This window comes from Eschrichtius robustus, chromosome 9 (genome assembly GCF_028021215.1).
Source record: "Eschrichtius robustus isolate mEscRob2 chromosome 9, mEscRob2.pri, whole genome shotgun sequence".
Classification (NCBI taxonomy): domain Eukaryota; kingdom Metazoa; phylum Chordata; class Mammalia; order Artiodactyla; family Eschrichtiidae; genus Eschrichtius; species Eschrichtius robustus.
The window spans coordinates 62,869,478-62,892,089 of record NC_090832.1 but is presented as its reverse complement, the minus strand read 5'-3'; positions in this window follow the sequence as shown (position 1 = coordinate 62,892,089).

Here is a 22,612-nt window from a genome sequence, read left to right as displayed (position 1 = left end):
ATTTACAGTGTATTTAATAATTTATACTTTTGTTATTTCCCTAATGCATAGCTTAGTGCCTTTTTATTTCCTTCTTTAGGTTTTCCTTCTTTAGGTTCTTTATGCAGAACTATCATTAATGAAGACAATTTCTTTTTAAAAGCTCTTCACTTACTTTATGAATCCAGGATAAAACACAAATAAATTCTATTGTTCATTTAAGTGTCAGGACAATATCTTTGGTTGGTGTTATGGAACCTACACTCTGATACTCAATGGAAATTCTGTTTAGTCCTGGTCACTGGCCCACTCTCTGCCCTATGATAGGCACATAACTAAGGTCTGTCATGGCTCCATTTCTCAGGATGAGAATTATTAAGTAATGAGTATGCAGGAAAATCAGAGCCCTCTGGCTATCGTTCCAGTACATGGAGAAAAGAACAAATAAAATAGGGAGAGAGAGAGAGAGAAAAAAACTGATGATATCATCTGAGTATCCAGATAGAGTTTTGTCTGAGGCTAGTGCTACTCCTAGACTCTTCAGTTCTGGAAACCAATGAGTTTCCCCTTTTACTTCAGTCAGTTTGAGTTGATTTTTCAATGACTTACATCTAAAAGTGTCCTAATGTATGTGCTTAAAACATTTAAGCCCTTCGCATGACAGGCGCTTTGTGAAGCACTGAGAGCCAAATATGAACAATGGAGAATCAGTTCTCTAGAACAATGGTTCTTAAGGACACTGTCCCAAGTGTCCAGGTATTTTGTGATAAGTTGGAACTAATTTATTACTGAGAGTAGTTAAATTTTTTATTCGTGCAAGAATTTTTGATACGTTAGTGTTATTTCAAGGATATTCCTATATAACATTTTCTCTCTTTTCTTCTAAGAAAAAGTGACTCAAATTAAAAATTATAAAATAGTATTCCTCTGCACCATATGCACCCACTCTGCAGAATACGAACACTCAGGATTCTCCCAATAGTTCTGAGAGTTCCCAGGTGAGGCTCTCTCACAAGCAGTATCACATATTCTCTAACCCAGGACTTCTTGCTGGGCCATAGTAACCACTGACTTGTGCCTAATTCATGACAATGGGATCAATAAAGCATATATCACTGCACTAAATGCCCAGTGCTGCTGATAATCATGATAAATGTATGCTCAGAGGCTCTTTGGTTAGCCGTTGCCAAGGCATGAATATCCATTTAACTGTAGTTTCTTCTCCATTCCAAATGGAGGAGATGACCTTGGGATGATCTATGCTTCTGTACCTATTCCCAGGATTACATATCAGGACTTCGTTATGCTTCTAATGTGTTACAAACATTTGTGAGGATTTGATGGAGTAGCAGGAATTCTCCTTCATTGCTGGTGAGAATTCAAAATGGTACAGCTATTTTGGAAGGCAGTTTGGCTGTTTCTTAGAAATCTAGACATACTCTTACCATATGATCCAATAATTGCACTCCTTGGTATTCAACCAAATGAATTGAAAACTTATGTCTACACAAAAATCTGCATACAGATGTTTATAGCAGTTTTATTCATAATTAGCAAAACTTGGAAAGAACGAAGATTTCCTTCAGTAAGTGAATGGATAAACTGTGGTACATTCAGACAATGGGATATTATTTCATGCTAAAAACAAAAGTGCTAATGAACTATGAAAATACATGGAAGAGCTTCAAATGCATATTGCTAAGTGAAAGAAGCCAATCTGAAAAGGCTACATACTGTATAATTCCAACTATATGGCATTCTAGAAAATGCAAAACTAAGAAGATGATGAAAAGATCAGTACTTGCAGGGGGTTGGGGAGGTTGGGATAAATTGGCAGAGCAAAGAGGACATTATGGGACAGTGAAAATTTTCTGTATGTAATTACAATAATGGATATATGTCATTATGCATTTGCCCAAAGCCATAGAAGGTACAACACCAAAAGTAAACCCTAAGATAAACTATGAACTTTGGGTGATAATGATGTGTCAAATATAAGTTCATCAGTTGTGACAAATGTACCACTCTGGTGAGTGATGTTGATAATGAGGGAGGCTATGCGTGTGATGGTGAAAATTCTGTGGAACACAATGTGCCAATATCTAACAAAATTGCATGTACACTTGCACTTTGATCCAGAAATCCTACTTCTAAGGCTCTACCTTGCATACACATATCCTCAAATACAAAATAATGAATACACTAGGTTGTTCATTGCACCATTATTTGAAATAGCAAATTTTGAATAAAAACCAAATACCGGGATAGGGAGGGTAGGAAGGAGATGCAAGAGGGAGGGAATATGGGGATATATGTGTACGTATAGCTGATCCAGTTTGTGATACAGCAGAAACTAACACACCATTGTAAAGCGATTATACTCCAATAAAGATGTTAAAAAAAAAAACAACTAAATACCCATTCATAGAAGATATATTCATATAGAACAGCCACACAATGGAGTACTATTCAGTCATATAATAAAAAGGTAATTAGTTTTGAAATTAACTTTGAATTAACTCAGATACATCAAGAGTTTATATAGTATGATACCCTTTGTATAAGAAAATATATATACGTGTATATCCTCTTATATATGCATATATAATTGTAATATGTAATATATTACACACACAGAGAAAGGATAAACAGTAAATAATGCAAGTGGTTAATTTGAAGGTGGGTAAAAAGAAAATGGAAAGGATGAAGGGATGGAGATAAGGATTCACAGATGAATGGCAACCAATAAATGTGGAAGGAATGACAGAAAAATAAACATCTTCAACCTCTAATGTAAAAATTAAGTCAGACAAGCATTATCAATAGATGCTGAAACCGCTGTGTGAAAAGTTGTTGGAAACAAGGATATTTCTACCTCTTCAAGATATAACACAAGAGATTACTAACACAAATAAATGGCTCTTTACAAATGAATGATTTGGTGGCCAAACTTTGTATCATCAATGATAGGACAACCTGATACGATGTTCTTATTATTGTGAAACAGTAAGAAACATATAATAACACCTCTGTACTATTCTTGCCAAAATTATTAATCTAAATCTATTCATGTGGAAACAATAAGAAAAAACAAGAATGTGATGCATTCTAACAGATCAAAGGCCTGGATTTATCAAAAAAATTCAATATTATGAGAAATTTAAAAGATAGAGGGACAGTTCAACATTGAAAGAAACTAAAGAGATCAAAAAAGAACAAATATAATTCGCCAACTGCAATTGGATCCTGGAGTTTTACCAAAAAAATTCTAAAAAATTTTAAGAACAATTAAGACATGAATATGGACAGCATATTAGGTCGTATTTTTAAAATAGCATTAATTTTTTAGATATGACATTGATATAGTGGTTATAAGAAAGAATGCTTTTATTCTTAAGAGATCCATGCCAATATATTCATTAGAGAAATTATAGAATGGCTATAAATTACTTTCAAATGGTTCAGGAAATGAAAAAAAAAATGTCCATGTATTTAAAGAAAGAAAACAATTTTGAAAAAAAATATTGATGTGTAAATCTAGCTATGTACTGGTTGCATATGTACCTATTGTAAAATTCCTCCAATTTTTCTATAGGTTTGATTTTTGTCAAAGATAGAAATAAGATGCAAAACTTCTTACTGGAATTGCTAATTTGAAAAGATGACTTGTTTTTTGAAATTAAAATATAAAATAGAGATCATTTATCTGGTGAATCAATATAACCAAAGAAGATTTTTCTAATACAGTCCTAATATGTATGCTTCTCCACCCCCTACCCCTCAGCCCGCCATTTGCTGAAATCCCTGTAGAGGACATAGTTGCAAAGTTGACATTTAAATTAAGGGACATCACAAAAATTAAACAATTTATGAAACATTTTCTTAATGGTTTTACTCAAATATAGACGTTAGCAGAAAGCCTGTTTGCAAGATACTCATCTCCAAATGCCTCAAGCTCCCTCAGGAGCCCTGCATCATTCAGGGATTGGAGTTGTAAGAAAAACAAAAACAAAGATGAGGCATAACTGGATTCTGAAGGGTCATATGACATCATCAGAACTTGGTCTTGCCCTCTCCATCTCTTAGTTTTGCCTTGTATTGGTGGAGTTGTCAGGCTGGCTGTCTACTTATGCTGACCAGGTTTATGCCAGCAGCTTGAGTCTGGCTCCTTCCCACCCTCTTGCAACTCCAATAGCTGGAGATAGTTTCCTCTTTCCTCTGATTATTCTCTCTTGGATCAGATACTAATCCTGAAGAAATCCTTGTGGCCAGGGACATGAGACTGATTTACTGGGCTCACATTGCCCAAATCTAAAAGAGGACTGACATCATAGCACCTGGGCTACCGAAACTGAAAAAAAGAGAATGCGCCCCACCCCCAAGTTAGAATTTTTTAGCATGAAAAGTGAGAATGAGAGCTGAGCAGGCAAAACCAACAGCTGTCAACTACAAGTGCCATGGCCATTTCTGGCCACCGGAACTGCACACTTTATTTTCTTCACACTTTGTGACTTCCAATAAGCTACATGAATAATATCTGGAGATTTAAATTTTCTCTTCTAATCAGTGTTCTCCCATATATTTTTATTTTTATAGAATGAACTATCTTTGATTACAATTTTCTTGATTTCACACTCATCTTTATTGAGCTGAACACATGTCATACTTGTTTGTTATAAATTATGAATCTTTTCTGTATTAATTTGTTTCTCATTATTTTTTGTACTATTCAATTTCTAGTCATATTTCTAGAAAGTTAAATTAATATTAAGGGTGAGATACTAATCTCTAAAGCAAAGAGATTCTGATACAAGGATGATACATTTTTAATACAGAACAAAGTTGTCACAGTAAAACATTAATTTTCTGGAGCATAAGGTGACTTTTACTCTAGAAGCAGCAGATATTCATCACTTTTGCCCTTCATTAGTGAGATAAAATCATTCTTGATGGGCATGAAAGAGCACCATGTTATAAACTATCATATTTCTTTTCATATAAAATGAACAGAAAATATAAAAATCATCTTGTAAATATGAGTTTTATACTCTCCTTATTAGGGTTCAAAACACCCATGTACTTAACAATTCATTATGTTTTTCAATGATTCATATATACTAACTACTGATCCATTGGATCCTTCTGAATTTTTTCTTTTATAGAATTATATCAAGCAACATTTTCTTCAGCACGAGACAATCCTAAAATCTCAAAGGTTGGCAACACTATTTAGTTCTCACTCATGTTACACAAATGCTGAGGGTTGGCTTCACTTGGCTGGGTTTTGCTGGAATTGGTGGGCTGCCACTAGATCTTTCTGTGTTTGGCTTTGCTCCACATGAGCAGGACCCAGGCTGAAAAATCAGCCACTACCACAATGTACTGCTGTAATGGCAGAAGGCAGAAGTTCAAGGTGATTGACAGAAACCTGCAATACTTCTAACGACTTCTGATAAGATGAAGCATCTGTTATATCTGTTCAAATCTGATTGGCCGAGACAAGTCACATGGCAAAGCCCAACATCACTGGGGCATGAAATTATACTTCTCCCATGAGTGGGGGCAGGTGTAAGTAAGTGGGTGGTGAATATTTGGAGACTAATAATACTATCTACCACAGAAGGTAACCAAGAAGCTGACTTATTTTACTATGCTTGTTAGTAGATAGACAACTATTCATCCACCTGCTAATTTACACACACATTGTTTGAATGTCACTCAGATTTACCTTCATCTATTTGTGAACACTGTGAGATGTAAAAGCATGTTTGTAGTTGCGAGTGTTCAAAAAACTGCTATCTGCTAGAACCTTAAAAAAATGATAGCAACCTGGCACATTTATATACCATAGGAGTAATGAACAAATGTATTTATTTATAAACATTTCACCTTCAAGTTCCTGCCCTTCAGCCATACAAACATGATCTGAAGACTTTAAACATACAACAATTTAATCACAAATATCTTCCAGCTGCTGGTCAGTAATGACATTTCTTATTGTCTCTCTTTTTCTTCTCTCAAGGAAAAGAGAGTATAAGAAAAACTGCCAGATGTCACAAGTTGCAACCTTGATAAACACGGTGCAGTCTCAAAAACAGATGGAGGTGTCTGAGGCTCACTGCATGCCGTGATTCTGCTCTTTCTCTGGTGTGATTCACTAGAGGTGATTATCGTGGAGCCCAGATGCTGGCTCTGCAGCTGCTGCCCGGAGCTGCACCCTCTCTCTGTGTCCTCTACTTTATACAATGAGTTCGAAAACATTTAGGCCCTGCTGGGCATGTGTTTTTGTTTTCATTTTTTTATGATTAGTCAGTAGTGAAATGAAATGGGCTCTGAAGATAATAAATCAAATTTAACAAGGAAGCAAAGACAATTTTTTCCTGAGGCAATGCTAGCATTTTGTATAAGTACAACACAGGAGAGCTTGGTAACTATGTTAAGATGCAAGCTGAGGCAAATTCCAAGAGATTGAACCAACTTTAATGATAATGGCATTCTAAGATGTAAGCCTAAAAGTTAGACCTTCTTGAGAGCAAGAATTTTAGCTACATCTAGTCCACCTGAGATCTATTCTACCACATGAAGTAGGTGTTTTGGAGTCAGATGATTTACATGTGAGAATGGAGAAAAACAGTAAGAGTAAATTAAATAGTAGTAGACCAGAAATTCCAAGTAGTCAACCAATATTATAATTGGAGGAATCAAGGAAAGATGTTATTGACCAGGGATGAGACAGAATACTGAAATTTTAATATTACAACCTGTTTCAATCATCCAACTTTAACAAGTGCTAGGTAGACTAGATGCCCAGGGGAAGTTTAAGGCTGAACACAAGGCACTATTCAGTAGATTTACTTCCCTGCATAACACATGGAATATGGCACACACAAGGAGGGGAATTAGATTTGTTAAGGGAATTAGCAATTATTTGCTACTTACATATATTTTTTTAAAGTGGATGACAGGATAGCAGATTAGAGGAAAGGAGAGAAAACCAGCTTATAATCTCAAAGTAACTAACACTCTGATTCAGGAGCTAAGACATATACCCAAGAGACAGTAGCATCCTATAGGAACCAAGTACTTCTGCACAAATATCAATATAAGTTTCTTATTAAGGGCAAGGATCATGTCTTTCTTATGAATATTATGGCTCTAGCACCAGTCTTTATTAGGCAACTAACAAATATTCACTGAATAAACACAAAGTAGGCTAAATTAGAGTAAAATTCTTATTGGCCAGTACTTCAAGGAGTAATGGGCATGATTTGGCAGAAAAGAATGGGAGAGAAATCCATGTGGGAGAAATTGTTAGAAAATAAAAGGCGAATTACATATAGCATTTAAATTTGCAATGTCTAAAAAATATAGACTGAATTCCTGACTTTAAATTCAAGACCATAGGGAAAGGGAAGTACCATAAGTTTATTTAAGTGACTAAAGAGGAATAAATGCCACCTAAGGAAAAATGTTCTTGGAACCAGATGTAGCCTGAGTTGTAATAGGAATAACAGAAGGCAGAAAAACTACTTGAAGACTCATAAATATTCCAGCATTAGTTGAAGATGGGCTAGTGTAGGTCATGGGAAAGGAATACAATGATCAGACATAGTCTGTGAGAACTGATTTACATGTGAAAATTGAGAAAAACAATAAAAATAGAGAGTACTAGACACCCCAAGCAGTCCATCGATATTATAATTGGAAGAAATGAGGAAAGACGTGTTATTGGCTGAAGAGATGGTTAGGAGAAGACAGCACACTGAAATTTTAATATTACAACTTGTTGCAAGCATACAGATTTAATGAATGCTATAGTTTTGTCATATTTGTTTACACTCCTCTCTTTTAAACAAATAAAACAATACAGATGCCTTTGAACTTCTTTATCCCATTAATTTCTCCCCATGATCAAAGGCAGGCATTAAACTTGATTCATGTTTACAGTCTATGTTTTTATACCTTTATTAAATCTGTGTGATTCCATAAAGTATTGCTTATGGTATTTAAAATTTATCTATATATTTCATTTTGCAGCTTGCTTTTTTACACTCAGCATCTTTGGTTACCTATGTAGATACTTGTAATACAGGCATATGTTGGCAATGTTGCAGGTTCAGTTCTAGACCACCACAATAAAGTGAATCACACGAATTTTTTGATTTCCCAGTGCATGTAAAAATTATGTTTACACTGTACTGTAGTCTGTTAAGTATTCAATAGCATAATGTCTAAAAACACAATGTACATCCCTTAATCAAAAAATAATTTATTGCTAAAAAGTGTTTACCATCATCTGAGCCTTCAGGAAGTTGTAATATTTTTGCTGGTGGAGGGTCTTGCCTCAATGTTAGTGGCTGCTTACTGATCAGGCTAGTGGTTGCTGAAAGCTGAGGTGCTATGGAAATTTCTTAAAATAAGATAACAATGAAGTCAGCCACACCGATTGACTCTTCCTTTCACAAATGATTTCTCTGTAGCGTACAATGCTATTTGATAGCATTTTACCCACTAGAGCTTCTTTCTAAATTGGAGTCAATCCTTTCAAATGCTGCCACTGCTTTATCAGCTAAGTTTATGTAATGTTCTAAATACTTGTTGTCATTTTAATAATCTTCACAGTATCTTCACCACGAGTAGTTTCCTTCTCAAGAAACCACTTTCTTTGCTCATCCATAAGAAGCAACTCCTCGTCCATTAGTTCCATCATGAGATTGCAGCAATTTAGTCACATCTTCAGGCTCCACTTCTAATTCTAGTTTGCTTGCTATTTCCACCGTATCCGCAGTTACTTCCTCCACTAAAGTCTTAAGTCCCTCAAAGTGATCTATGAGGGTTGGAATCAACTTCTTCCGAATCTCCTATTAATGTTGATATTTTGAACTCTTCCCATGTTCTTAATGGCATCTAGAATGGCGGATATTTTTCAGAAAGTTTTCAATTTACTTTGCCCAGATCCATCAAAGGAATCAATATCTGTGGCAGCTGTAGAACTACGAAATGTATTTTTTAAATAATAAGACTTGAAAGTCAAAATGACTGTTTGATCCATGAGCTGCAGAATACATGTTGTGTTAGCAGGCATTAAAACAACATGAGTCTTCTTGTACATCTCCACTGGCACTCTTGGGTGACCAGGTGCCTTGTCAATGAGCGGTAATATACTGAAAGGAATCATTTTTTTTCTAAGCAGTAGAACTCAACAGTGAGCTTAACATATTCAGTAAACCATGTTGTAAACAGATGTGTTGTCATCCAGGCTTTGTTATTCTATTTATAGAACACAGGCAGAGTAGACTTAGCATAATTCTTAAGGGACCTACGATTTTTGCAATGCTAAATGAGCATTGGCTTCAACTTAGAGTCACCAGCTGCATTAGCCCCCAAGACAAGAGAATCAGCCTGTCCTTTGAAGCTTTGAAATCAGGCATTGATTTCTCCTCTCTAGCTATGAAAGTCCTAGATGACATCCTCATCCGATAGAATCCTGCTTCATCTACCTTGAATATCTATTGTTTAGTGTAGTCACCTTCATGAATTATCTTAGCTAGATCTTCTGTGTAACTTGCTGCAGGCAGCAGCTTCTACATCGGCACTTGCTGCTTCACCTTGCACTTTTATGTGATGGAGACGACTTTTTTCCTTAAATCTCAGGAATCAACCTCTGCTAGATTCAAACTTTTCTTCTGCAACTTCCTCACCTCTTTCAGTTTCCATAGAATGGAAGAGAGTTAGAGTCTTGCTCTGGGTTGGGCTTTGGCTTAACAGAATGTTGTGACTGATTTGATCTATCCAGACCACTAAAACTTCCTTCCTATTGGCAATAAGGCTGTTTGGCTTTCTTATCATTCGTGCATTCCCTGGGGTAGTACTTTTAATTTCCTTCAAGAACTTTTCCTTTGCATTCACAATGTAGCTGTTTGGGGCAAGAAGCTTAGTTTTCTGCCTATCTTCACTTTCCATATGCCTTACTCACTAAGCTTAATCATTTCTAACTTTTGATTTAAAGTGAGAGATGTGAGACTCTTCCTTTCATTTGAACACTTAGAGACTGTTATAGGGTTATTAATGGTCCTAATTTCAATATTTTTGTGTCTCGGGGAATAGGGAGGGCCGAGGAGAGGGAGAGAAACAGAGTTATGGCTAGTTGGTGGAGCAGTCAGAACACAGACAACATTTATCAATTAAATTGTCTTATATGGGGGCAGTTCTTGGTGCCCCAAAACAATTAACAATAGTAACATCAAAGACTGCTGATCACAGATCACCATAGCAAGTAAATGATAATTTAAAAGTTTAAAATATTGTGAGAATTACCAAAATGTGACAGAGACACGAAGTGAGCCAATGCTGTTGGAAAAATGGTACTGATAGACTTGCTTGGTGCAGGGTTGCCACAAACCTTCAATTTGTAAAAAATGCAGTGTCCGAGAAGTGCAATAAAGGTATACCTGTACAAGTTTCATTCACTCTGGTTCATTCACTGTCATTGATTTATTGACTTTGTTTACGGTATCTTTGGCCATACAGAAATTTTCAACTGTAATGTCTAATTTATCAATCTGTTCTTGTAGGGTTTGTACTCTGTGTATCTTGTCTAAGAGGTTCATCTTTGGCTTGAAGTAATAGTACTCCTCTTTATTGTTTGTTTATTGTGTTTGTTGTTTCAAATTTACTTCTAAAATGTGGGACTTAGAAATTAATTTATAGTATGTTGTGTGAGTTAGGGATATAATTTTTGCTTTTCAATATGGATAATCCAATTATCCATTTACTAAATCGTCAATATTTTCTCCACTTGCTTTTAATGTCACCTCTATCATACAAAAAGTTGTCTTATATCTATCTGTAGGTGATATTTTCTTTCTGATGTATTTGTTATCCTTGCACTAACACCACAATTATTTCCATTTTTATAACATCATTAGTATTGGTGAGATCACCACTTGTAAATATCTACTAAAAGCTTGCTGGGAATTTGATTGGATTATGTTGAATTTATGGACTGATTTTGGGAGATATGACATTTTTATGGTATCGTCTTCCCATTCATGAAAAATATATCTCAGTTTATTTAGTTCTTACTTATAGTCATCACAAACTTTTTATAATATCCTACATAAAATTCTCCTATTATATTTAGCTAGATTTATATACAGATTATAACTTTAGTTGCTATTTTTAACAGGATTGCTTTAAAATTTCCATTTCTATTTGACTTTTACTGGTGAATAGAAACACTGCTGATTTTTTTGCATTCCTTTCTTATACATATCAAATCATAAAACTCCCTGAAGGGTTCTAATATTTTGCATTTGTTGCTTTTAATTGTCTATGTAAGCAGTCTAGTCATTATGAAAATGTGTAACTTTTAATAAGAATTATGACTTAGACTTTTTATTTACTTATTGCATTGGCTAGAACTGTCCACTATATTTAGCCACCAACCATATATGGCTATTTAAATATATTAGTTAAATTTAAATAAAATTAACTACTCAGTTCCTCAGTTGCTATAGAGACATTTCAAGTGTTCCATAGCCATATGTGGCTACTGGCTACCATATTGTACAACGTAGAAATAGAACATTTTCATCATCACAGGAAGTTTAGTGGGCAGTCCCAGGCTAGAACCTTCAGTGTAATAAGGAATAGCACATACAAGATTTCTCACTATATTAATTTCATATTGCTGTATAACTAATTATCACAAACTTTGTGGCTTAAAACAGCACAAATTTATTATCTCACAGTTTCTGCAGGTTAGATACCTGAGCATAGAGTACAGTGTGATGGGATTCTCTAATCAGTGTCTTACTAGGTTGATATCAAGTTGTGGACCAGGGGTGCACTTCTCACGGAGATATTGACATCTTCCAAGCTGACTGGTTCTGGCAGCATTAATTCCTTTGCGATTGTAGGAATGAGGGCCCCAGTTTCCTACCAGCTATTGCCCACGACTACTTTCAGCTACCCGAAGCCACCTGCAGTTCCTTGCCATGTGGCCCTCATGGGCAGTTTACAATATGGATGTTTGATACAGTAGTATTGTATAGTATGAGTTAACCACAATGTGCTTATACATTCTCCTCTGTGGGTTGTTTACAGTTTGGGACTATTATAAATACATCTGTGAACATCCTTATATTAGTCTTTTAAACATATATTTTTATTTAGCTTGGATAAATAGGTAGAAATGGAATGTTTAGGTCACAAGGGTATGGATGTTTAATTTCCTTAAGCTTATCAATGGCCAGTTTTTCAAGGTAATGGTACCACTTTGTATTCTCATCAGGATTGTATAAAGAAATAATTCCTTTTTAAATCCTTTAAGATTGTTCTATTATTTGTATTGCTTCAAGAATAAATTTTCCTAGTTGTTCAATTTGGGACTACCTTTTATTGCATATATTACACTTATTTTTCTTCTTGTACTTTAAAACTTTAATTTTTATCTCATTTGAGTGGTAGTTATCCCCTCCTCATCTAGCAGTTTTGTAGTCCCTACCTAGCCTCCTGGAGGCCTCATCTTTGAAACAGTTTTTATTGTGACTCTCAGCCCCTGAGAGTCATATATTAATTGAAATGTATCTGGTGTATTTACCAGCTTTGCTAAAGTCTATTTGTGCAACACTCTCTGCTTTCTTCAGGTTCTTCAGGTAGAAGTTCAAACGTTAGACTGGGCAAAAATTTCGACTCTTTTCAGCATCCTTTCCCAGGAGGGCTAGAAGGACAGAAGCCACTGATTCCACCTTCAGTCTGGCTCTGGTCCCCTGACATGTGCGGCCTATTTTCCCTTTTATTTACTCAGAAGGAAAAAAAACTCCAGGCCACGTTTTCCTGGGTTCATTTCCAAGAGTCCAGTAAGCACACAGAGTTAGCTGTCAGTCACTGTTCTTTTTATGTTCATTGTGTTTCATGTTAATACATTGTCCTTGGAGATGTGTAGCTTGCTCTTATACGCAGCTATGCCTTTTAAATGCAATTATTTATTTCTATCATTGCTGTTTGTTTGGAGTTGCAAGTAGTTGATTAATGTTTGAACTCTCAGAATCATCTTGACTGGAATATCTTTGAAGTTTTTAACTTTAGCTATCGAAATTAATATAATTATGTTCATGATGATTGAAAATGTATATAAGGGAAATACATAATCAACCAAAAACTTCTCATACAAATTTACTTATGTTTACCTGGAAAATTTATTTCCTTATCTTTGTTCTTACTTATGACTCTTTGCATCACTTACACAAAATCATAAATGGAGAACATTGGTAAGATAGATATTTTGTTCTGATTTATTTTTATCAACCAATTTAATGGAATGAAGACTCAGAGTGTGAAATACATTTTCAATTATTGTTTTCCTACAGCAGTGATGTAATTGCACTTACCCCTTAATATTCGGTTTCCAAAGACCCCTTATAGCCAATAATAAATATTTTCATAACAGCTACCTATGATTATGATATACAGCCTGTATAGAGGTTAAACCAATGATTTTGATGAAACAGCTATACGCTAAGCATCTTGTCACAGAGAACCATGGTTAATAAATTGCAGTAAATGGTTTACCTTGATGGTTTCTTAAAATGAAACAGTTATATGAGGTAACAACTGAAATGAATGTTTAAAAGTCCAGAGAGAAAATTGGTTTACATTTGCTATACAGATACTTCAATACAATCCACTTAAGTTTTATTGATTTCTTGCAACATTGGTATCGTGAGAAAGCCCTTCTAGGTACTATTATCCATTTCAAGAAGGTGAAGATGAACGAGATTTATTTCAATGGACTGAGAGAACTAGAATTCATTACCTTCATAGCTATTATTACTAGAGACTTCATAACATAAAGTCTAATGAAATACTTTTGAGAAACAAAAAGTCTGGGTGCACAAATAAAGATAAAGCAAGGGGAAAAAAACTGTCCAATTCAGTAAATATTTCCAGCCCTACTGGAAAGTTGAGATGCTGGCTAAACCACTTAAAAATTTCATTTGAGTTTTCTTGAAAATATTTGGAGACCAAAATCAGAAATGTTCACTAGAGTCACAGTCTAGTTTAGTAGAAAGGAATATAGTAGAAATAAATGGACAAAATGCTCTACCATTGAAATAATAAAAATTATTTAAGACCTGGAAAATATTAAAGGTAATGAGTAAATGAAAAAAAATTCCAGTGGAGAATGCATGGCAGAGATATTAGTCCTCACTAGACACATGTGAGCACAAGCTTCAGGTATAGCAACTGCAGCTTTGGCTCAGGAGTACATTGCTGATGATTCCCCAAATGATGCAAAAGTACAAATTATGGATAACCTACTGGAAGGTGCCTTTATAACTAGCTGGAGCAGAGATCAAAGCAGGATGTTGGGAATTTGGAGAAAGCAAGTGTAACACTGTGTTAGTGGGTAGTACTCATGAGATAAGGTGCATCCTGTGTTCCTGTGTCCCATGGTCAATTCAATATTGGCCTGCATCAGAGACACAAAGCTTAAAGTAGAAAAAGAATTAAGAAGATGATGTTATAAGGGAGTGTCAAGTAAGGCTTCAAAATAATAGATGACCTGAGGGCAAAATTCTAGTTTCTTTGGAAGATGGGTATGTTTCAAAGAAGACTTAATGAGAGATGATTATACATTAGCAGCCCTTTTTTTTGTCTTCTCAAATGGTAGGCAGAGTAGTGGCTCCACACAGAGATCCATGTCCTAATCTCCAAAATCTCAGAATATATTACTTTTTATGGCAGATGGACTTTTCAGATGAGACTAAGTTAAGCATCTTCAAATGGGAAAATTTTCCTGGATGTATCTGGGTGGGCCCAATATAAGACACTTACAGGGATCCTTATAAGAGGGAGGCAGGAGTGTCAGACTCAGAGAAGAATGATAGAAAAGCAGATGTTGAAGTGATGCAGTCAAGTCAAGCAATGCAGTGGCCTCCTAAAGCTGAAAAAGGCAAGGAACAGGTTCTCTCCTAGGGCTTCCAAAGGAATACAGTCCTGCTGACTCGCTGTAGAATTTGACCTCCAGAACGATAAGAGAAAAATTTGTTTTGTTTTAAGACATGAGATTTTTGGTAATTTGTTACAGCAACAATAGGAAACTAGCACAAATATGTAGTCATACTTTCCCCAATCGATTTGATCTCACAGATCATATATTCTACAAACCTAGGGCAAATTGATCAGTCTTGTGATGAGGCTGAAAGCCACATTTTGTCTGTCCACCTTTCTTTCTTCATATTCTGCTTTCACCTTAACCAGAGTCTGGGAACTTTATCTTTCCTGTGATAATTTCTCTGGGAGCTAAGATTAACTTTTTCTAATTTTACTATTTGCAGAACCAGCTTTATGATAGTATTATATGCTCCATGAAGAAGTAAAATACATGAGATTCTCTGGAGAGATTGACTGACTGCATCTACCCTTGCTCTACACAGAGAATCTGAAGGAGACCCCTATCCAAGAGTAAGAACTAGAAGTTGGTTAGAAACAAACTGAGATCTTACCCTCCTTTAGGTTTTAATAATGTTAGGCTTTTAATATCTTGAACATTGACAATAATAAAGTGATTACATTTTTGGATTTTAATTTCTGCCTTGATATTTGGTTATCAGAAGGGCATTACCATTTTCAACTTTGGATCATTTTATGAAACATCAGTTCAATATCAAGGTAACTGATGTTATCAAAAGATCTCTATAAAAAATACAGAGAACTATCTTGGACCATGCATTAGTTTGCTCGGGTTGCCATAGAAAAATACTATGTACTTAGTGGATTAAACAACAGAAATTTATTTTTTAACAGTTTGGAGGCTGGAAGCACAAGATCAGAGTGCCAGCATGATCAGGTTCTAGAAAGGGCTCTCTTCCTGGCTAATAGATGACCATGTTCTCATCATGTCCTCACATGGCACAGAGAGCACATGAGCAAGCTCTGTGTTGTCTCTTCTTATAAAGGAACTAATACCACATCATGACAATCCCACTCTCATGACACCATCTAAGTACCTCCCAAAGCCTTATGTCCAAATACCATCAGTTTGAGGGTTAGAGCTTCAACACATAAATTTGGAGGGAATACAAACATTCAGTCCATAACAAACCATATGGCGGGACACTATTTGAATTTGAACCTAGAATAAGGATGAATTTTCAATTTGAGGTACAGTGGGAACATGTATTTACTTTAATTAGTACATTTTCCTTAACAATATCAAAGCCTTTTGTGTCAAAAATCTGAACTGTTCAATAATGGGTGCTAGAAAATGCATAAAAGATCAGTGGGTGATATTTGGTGTGAGGGCTACTGAAAGTGGAAACAGGATGTCCACGTAAGAGAGCAAAAAGCTTGTCAGGATTATGAGAGAAGTCCTTATTTTTCATTTCTCATGTTTCCCTTTGTGAGGAAGAATTGTCTCTTCACTCCCAGAAGGAAAACACAGGAAAATTTTTTTTTTAAAGTCTAGCCTTTTCTTATCCAAACCTACTGCTCAAACAGATGCTAAGGGAGATTGGGAGAAGGAACTGGATGCCTGCTCATGAGTCTTATCTGAGATCTCTCTTGTTAAAGCCGCTTATCCTCAGAAATTATGCTTTTTCTGCTTATGTGTGACACATTTATTAAGGTACTTTTGGAGGCATATTATTCTGGTAATTTAAGGATTATGAAAGCCTAGTTTTGGCTATAGATCCAAGCCATATTTTCCAGTTCAGCTTTATCAATAATAACTCGTTATCTCAGTTTATCTGTGTCTTAGTCCATTCAGGCTGCTACAACAAAAATACCATAGGCTGGGTGGCTTAAACAACAAACATTTGTTTTTCACAGTTCTGGAGGCTGGGAAGTCCAAGATCAAAGTGTAGGCAGATTTGGTGTCTGGTGAGAGCCTGCATCCTGGTTCACAGATTATCATTTTCTTGTTATGTTTTCACATGATAAAAGGAGTGAGAGAGCTCTGTGGGGTCTTTTTTATAAGGGGACTAATCCCATTCCTGGAGGTTCCACACTCATGACCTAACTATCTCCCAAAGACCCCAGCTCCTAATACTATCACATTGGGGCTTAGGATTTCCACATGTGAATTTTGAAGGGACACATTCAATTCATAACAATCTGGTTCCTTTGCCTTTTTTCAATTTGTCTAGAAATTATATTGGAGAGAAAAGAATGAATAGTTATCACTCCTAAAACTCAGTTCCTAAAATTTGTATATCAACAGGATCTGCTGTAAAGAGAAGAATGTTTTATAATTATACAAAAAAAAGCACCAGCTTAATTTTTGCTGAACTGTCTTATAGTGCCATGTTGTTCCTTGCAAGAGTAATAATACTTCATATTTGTTCATCTTTTCCAGTTTTTAAGTTGATTATACATCTTTTCTCCCCTGATCTTTCTAGACCTTGTAATATAAGAAGGCAGGTATTTTGCCTCATTTTATACATGAGGAAATGCAATTTTGGAGACTCTAAAAGTGGCATTGTAAGAACTAGAAAATGATTGAGATGGAAAATGGAACCCACACTTGTAACTCTGAGTTCACTGCCCATTAACTCATTACCTAATTAATAAATTAATTCAATAAACTCGATGGATTGTCAGGCACTGTTTAAAGTCCTACAGATATATTGATGAGCTAGCTAGAAATAATAACTGCTCTTACAGAATGTTTACAGTTCATAAGGAAAAAACAGACCATAACATTTTTTAAGTCAATAAAGTTAAAAATGTGCAATCTTAGGACAAGTTTGTCATGAGATCATGACATGAATCAGGATGTCATGAGTTCATACAATAGAGAATACTTAAGCCAGCCTATACCTTTGACACTTGTCTAAATAATAGAATTTTAATGCTGAAGATGTATCCAAAGGTCATCACTATTAGACATAAAGGATCAGAGTAGCTGCCATTTCTATCTAACAAAAACTATAACAAAGAAACTCTGATCATTCTTCATTTTTTTCATCCATAAAACTATTCAAGACAAAGGATACAAAGATGAATATGACATGGTTTCCATCCTCAAAGAGGTCACAACCTTGTGGAAGAGACAGATATGTAAGTGTATAATTGCAACAAAATATGGCACATTTTAAATTAATTTTTGTGCTTTGGAAACATAGAGGAGAGTATGGAAAACTATCTGGGAGTATCCAGAGAGGTATCACTAAGAAAGTTAATTTTGAGCTAGTTCTTGAAAGATATGTAAAAATTGGTCAAGTAAAGATGACGATGAAATATACAGACAGAGACAGAATGTGAAAAGACAATCTATTGTTAGAGTCATGATATATGCAGAAGATGGGAAATGTTTACTTTGCTTTCACTGCTGGATACTTCGAAGGAATATGTAAAGAGGTCCAGAGGTCTATGGGGAGTTATGCTGAGATGAGATTGCAAAGACAATATGATTATAACCTTAACAAGGATGCAACAGGGAGCCATTAAAGCTCTTTAAATATAGGATTAGTATGAAGATATTTTAGGATTCTGCATTGTAGATGGGTTGTAGTAGAAAGACTCGTGCAGGGAGACTAATTAGGAAGCTGTGGCAATAGTTCGGTCAAGAGACAATGAGGGACTTTACAAAGGAAGTCAATGAGTGTACATAATAGAGGCAGAATTTAGGACAGTTTCTAGAAGAATTTTCAGCACTTTAGTGCTTGTGATGAAGAGAATTTATAATGATTAATGCCCAGTTGCTACAAACATTTTAGGTAGAATAGTTACTCAGGTATGGGGTTGTGGCTACTGTAATAATTTAATTAAATGTAACCATTGAATATTTAGTGATACCAATAATAGGTATTTCCAGAGAGCAAATTGCATCAGTTCAAAGCTTCTAGAATATTTGACTTCATTGAACTGAAGTTGAACTTCAAGATTTGAAGGATAAGAAGATACATGGGTTTCAACAATGGAATTATATGGTATCTTTAGAGTCTAAATATGGTCTAAGTATAGGAGTTTTGGAGGAAACAAGTGTCTAAAAAATGTAAACAAATAGAATAACTAGTCTTTTGTTAATCTTACTTTAGGGTGACTAGTGTTCTAACTCTAAATTTAAATATTTTATTTTACTAAGATGAGTACATTCTTTGTTTCTATTAGATAGGATATAAATTTTACACAACTGATGTGTGTAAAGAGTGCAGCTTATTGCATTTCTTTTATACTTTACTTTTTTTTTCAGTTAATCGAATAAGTTGCTATTTATAGGAAAAATATTTGTACTGTGTGGCCAAAATCAGAAATAATAATTTAAGCACAGAATTGGTGATCCTCACTGCTTTATTGAATGTATTCTGTTGATCTCCTAAAGGTAAAGAACCATCATATGCTGATACTATATAAATATAATGAATTTCTGTAAATTATTTAAAAATAAAATAACAAAATTGGATATTAAAGTCACATAAATAATTATTAAATAATAACACAAAATATTGTGACAATTAATGAATATGTAAACAACTTCATGCTAAAATAAAAATTTTAAACTAAAAAGAGTATTTTCATTTGAGTCTCTTTGTAAAGTGCAAAAATATAGTCAAATAAACATAGGGAACTTAGCAAATAGATGACAATAGCTTTTAGAAATAAATTTTTCACTTTCTAAAAATGAAATTACTAAAACAGTTGTAAAATCCTAGTGGTAGATTTTCAACAACATAATCCCATGACAGTTTCCATCTATTTCTAAGAGTGTGGTTTTTAAAGTGACTCATTTTAGCTTAGCAGGAGATATTCGTTGAATCACACATAAATTATCATTAGAAATACCTATCCTATTTTAAGCTCAGGTGAGGTTCAAAAGGAGTGTATGAGAGGGCAGGGGTAAAAATGCACAAGACAGCAAATCTGCTAAGAGTGCAGCTTCTGGAATCAGAAAGACTCAGGTTCCATGCCTGTTCTAGCACTTTCTGGCTGTGTGGCCTTGAGAATTTAACACTTCATGCCTAATCTCCTGTTTGTAGAATGAGCCTACTAATAGTAACTCACAGGAATGTCATGAAAATTAATGATATGAAAGAAGTACATATATTGGTATAGTACCTGGTACCTTGTAGGTGTTCATTAATAGTAGTCAGCAATGCTACTTATAGTATTTTTCTTTTTTTAAATGACAAAGAAAGTGGAAGAGAGACAAAGGAAGAAAAGCTCATAAAAATAGCAGTGGAAAAAGATAGATCACCCATGAAAGTCAATTATTTTGATAACAGGCTTGTCAAAAGCAACAAAGAAAGGCAGAAAATAGTAAAATATTTTTGAACTACTGTGAGAAAATAACTGTCTACCTAAAATTATGTACTCAATAAAAGTATTTTTGAGGACAAGGACAAAATAAAGAATTTTTAGATGAATAAATCTTGAGTGTTTATTGCCAAGGATCTTTCAATAACAGAAATTTTAAAGATTGCTATTTAGGGAGAATGAAAATGATCCCAGAAAGAAGACTGAGGCGGTTAAACATGAAGAACAAACAAACAAAAAGTTGTTAATCAGGTAGATATATATCTATAAAAAGTCTATATGTGACGATGATGATGATGATGTCTAATTTATAGGGTTAAAATATCAGAAAAAAAAAGCCTTGATGACAAAATAATGTAAATCCAGTTGCAGAGTGTCTATCTGCCTGATAGTTTATCCTTCATTAGATTTCTTCCTGTCTCTGTCTTACTAACTAAATAAAATACTTTTATTCAAAATTCAACATCATTAGTAATTAGGATAACTCAAATCAAAGCCACAATGAGATAATAATGGATATAATTTTAAAGGCAAATAATGAGTGTTGACAATGATAAATAAAATGTGATATATCCATACAATGGAATATTATTCTGCCAAAAAAAGGACTGATGTACTGACATATAGCATTACATTGATGGACCTTGAAAACGTTATGCTAAGTCTAAGAAGCTAATTTCAGAAAAAAGTAGATATTTTATGACTGTATTTATATGAAATATGCAGAATAGGAAACTCTATAAGACAGAATATAGATTAATGGTTGTTCAGGGCTGGGGAGGTTGGAGGAACTGTGGAGTTTTTGCTAATGAGTATTTTTTTTTATTAGAATGGTCAAAATGATCTACAATTGACTAATAATGGTTGCATAACTGAATATAATCACGATCATTGAACTGTACATTTTGAAATGATGAATTATATCATACATGAATTATATGTATATATTATATTCTCAACAAAGCATACATACATTTAGATATATTAAATTAGTTTTTTCACAAAAATGAAAACAAATTGTCAATGCACTTATAAAATGTTGTTCAATCATACAAAAAGAAACATAAGATAACAATGAAATATTTAGCACCAACTAGATAGGCAAAACTTAATAAGTCTGATAACAATAAGTGTTGTTGAAAATGGGGATCAAGTAGAAAGATTATTGCCAGGGGCTGGGAGAAGGGGAGAATGGGGAGTTTGTGTTGAATGGGTACAGAGTTCCAGTTGGGAAACATGAAAAAGTTCTGAAGATGGATGGTAGTGATGGTTGTGATACAATATGAATGTACTTAATGTTAGAGAACTGTACACTTAAAAATTGTTAAAATGGTAAATTTTGTTATGTATATAATAATAATACATTTTTTAAAAAGCAGAAAAAAAGAAAAGGAAGGAAGGAAGGGGGAAGGAAGGAAGGGGGAAGGAAAGAAGCAAAAGTGGAAATCGATGGAAATTTTTATCCACTGGTGACCACAGTGTATATCAGAAAATAAATTAAAAAGCTGAGAACCAGATTGAGAACCTGGTATGTGATGTAGAAACCTTCCCCTCCTATTTCTATCTTCCCACTTCAGCTCATATGTGGTGGACTCACTGGCTTGTTGAGCACCAGAGTGAATGTTTCCCTGCCTGTAGCTCCTGAGGAAAGTTTTCTCTCCTTCTTATTCAAGGAAGAATCACTGAATTGAAATCAGGGAACCATAGACTTATCTCTCTCTGACTTTGTTCTGTGGACTTTGCTGTCCTTAAGCAAGCATGCTTTGTGCCTTCACTTTCTATCCTCATTTATTAAGCCGATTATGGAAGGTTAATGAGGGGAGTCTATACTTCAGGTATACAATGCTGATACCCTCATTCTCCACCTACAGGTATCCCTCTCATTGGCCTGAATTGTGCGGTATTAGAGTTGAATAATACTCTAATTCTTGGATTTCTGAGTTGCATCTAGAACTAAAAAGAAAAACAATAGCTTTGGTATTAGAGAAATCAAGGAGAGTAACATCGATCTTTCCCTTCCTATTGCAAGAGGACTGACAAAAAATCAGCCATAAATTTCTTTCTGGTTCATCAAGAAAAACATAAAGCAACAAACACAATTCTATTTTGACTGTGAAGTTTAGAGAGAAAGACAGCAATTTGGAGAAAATATTGTGCTTTTGTTCCTATGTATTCTCATTATTGACTCATTGTGTTGTAAGAAATTGAAATATTTACTTCTTACAAGGTTGCTTGGACCCAATACATCTGGAATTAAACAAGAGGTTTAAAGAAAAAACTAGCCATTAAATACCTACTTATATCTCTCAGAAGCATATCTCACTAGAGTCAATAAGTTTCTTTTCAAGAGTTTTAGCATATTTCCCGCAGG